This window comes from Nicotiana attenuata, chromosome 1 (assembly GCF_001879085.1).
Source record: "Nicotiana attenuata strain UT chromosome 1, NIATTr2, whole genome shotgun sequence".
Taxonomy (NCBI): domain Eukaryota; kingdom Viridiplantae; phylum Streptophyta; class Magnoliopsida; order Solanales; family Solanaceae; genus Nicotiana; species Nicotiana attenuata.
The window spans coordinates 10,978,530-10,980,842 of record NC_031989.1 but is presented as its reverse complement, the minus strand read 5'-3'; the positions used below and the strand labels follow the sequence as shown (position 1 = coordinate 10,980,842).

At 37.7% G+C, this 2,313-nt stretch overlaps 1 pseudogene; it reads right to left on the bottom strand.

The window, feature by feature from the left end:
• Positions 235-1,966, bottom strand: LOC109233005 (annotated as a pseudogene).

The window sequence follows — 2,313 nt, the reverse complement described above, 5'->3', positions numbered from 1 at the left end:
TTTTTATATGCTTGCACATGGTAATATAGGCATCCTTGTGTGAGCTTCACCCATCTTCATGCATGTAGGATTATGATTATTTTTCTTTTTAGTCTTGCCAATTTCCAGTCAATTCAATGGTTGTCATGCTATAGCTTAAGGTTGATCTACAAGTGTTCTTACAGCTGTTAGAAATGCTTGTTAATGGTGAAGTCTTTTTTTTTTTTTACAAAATGCTTGCTTATGGGCATGGTTTTAGGTATTGGTGTTTATTTCTTGTAGATCTTCAGGAGACAGCCTTGTGAGCCCATTCCCAAGTTTTTTCTTGTCTTCAGTTGACATCTTTCTGCATTTCTGAAGCACCATTTCCCTGAGTTCTTCTAGTTGCATGTCCACCTCATCAAGCTCAATACTCAAATCATTAGCTATTTTGGCATGAGCAGCCTCCTGAGCGAGCTGCATATCCTGCTGGACTTCTGCTTCCTCTTCCTTCCGCCGTTTTTCCTCTTCATCAACTTTTGGCAAAAGCTGCAACCACTTCTCCTCAAATTTGCCCAATAAGGTTTTGGCCATTACATGAACGTCATGCCTTTCCTCATTGTATTTCATTGCATTCTTAAATATAAGCCTAACGTCTGCAGATATCTCCCGGACATGTTTATAGCAAGAACCATCCTTTGCTTCCATTTTTCTTTTGATAGTAATGAAGTCCATGGGCTTCTCAATAACCTCAAAGTAATCATGCAATCCAAGACCCTCAACATACACAGGTTCCATAAAAGGTTCTGCCCACTTGTGCTGAGTGATCTGACGTAATATAGTGCCGAATTGGCGCACAAGTTCTTGCATTCTCCTGGCACCAGCCGCTTCTCTACGTGATGCATCCTGCTGCCGCCTTTTAAAGCTAGAAATCTATTTCTCTTTGTCTTTTAGAATAGAGCTACCTCTTGGCATGTTTGATTGCTTTTTACTAGTATTGGAATAGAAATGGTCAACATCATTCAGTCTCTGCTCAAGCTGATCAACCTTCCCAACCATTTCATCAACACGTTGGCTGAAATTTTCAACAGAATCAGCATTTTTTTTCTCTTTAAGCTCCTGTAACATGAGTGTGTGTCAGATTAATTAACTTCTTCATGAATGTTTATGTAGCATCTTGAGTTCGAGGTTGCAAATTCAAGGACTGCTGCTGCCTACAAACCTGCATAACAACAGCTTTATTCTCCACTCGATCAGTGATAGCCTTAGGGACAACTTTAATATTTTGTCCAGCTCCTTTACCATCTGCAGCAGCTTCACTATGTATTGCATCAACTGGAGATATGCTATTCAGAACTCACTAAATAGTTATTGTACTACCTAACATTCTGTTCTCTTTTTCATTCTAGGTAATTCAGAAGCAAAAAAGGTTCGTGGGCCTACTTTACTAAAAGAGATTTGGAAACTTCCGCCGGGGAAGACAATTGATGTATCCTTTAATAATCGTAACCAAGCTATTGGGAAAGAGGGTCGAAAGCTTGCTAGCTTTCTAGGAATTATTTCCAGAACTCCAGAACTAACACCTCTACATGTAGATGATTGGAGAAATTTTGACAACAAAGAAAAGAAGAAATTGGTGGATTTTGCGAGGGTATGGAATAGTTGTTGAGTTATTGTTATTATTATTTATTTTTATTTTTTTGTGAACATGCTCTATCTTTTATACATGATGTTATCTTATAAATATTGGCTTTTATTTTTTCAGAAGAAGTTCTCTATCCAAAACGTGGAGAGGCGTGGGTCTTAAAGTCACTAGGGAAAAAATGAAAAGATTACAAGTGTAGCTCGAAGGGTGAGTATGCGCAAAAATATAAGACTAAAGACGCTTTACTAAAAAATAGACCAAGTCGTATACCGAGGGATCAATGGAGTGGTCTTGTCTCGTATTGGCTTTCCGATAAAGCTCAGGTATCAACCTTGAAAATTCTCCTAGTCTGCTCATTTTCATAGCGTTTTGATTTTAGGTATGCTCAATTTTTGTTTAAAGTTTATAAGATATCATTTTAATATTTCAATGACAGAGACGTACCCTAGCAAATAGAAACAATAGGGCCAAACAAACGATGCCTCACACAGGAGGATCAAAAAGTCTTGCCAGCTTGATGAATGAGCAGGTAAACCTGTGAATACTACAAACTATAATATTTTAACCTTTTTTTGTCATGCAAACATATATGATATCATTTTTATTGTATTAGGCTGTAAACGGGATAGAGCCTACACGAGCAGAAATTTTCCTATTAACTCATAAAAAACGTAAGGATGGTAGGCCACTGGATGATAAAGACAATCGTA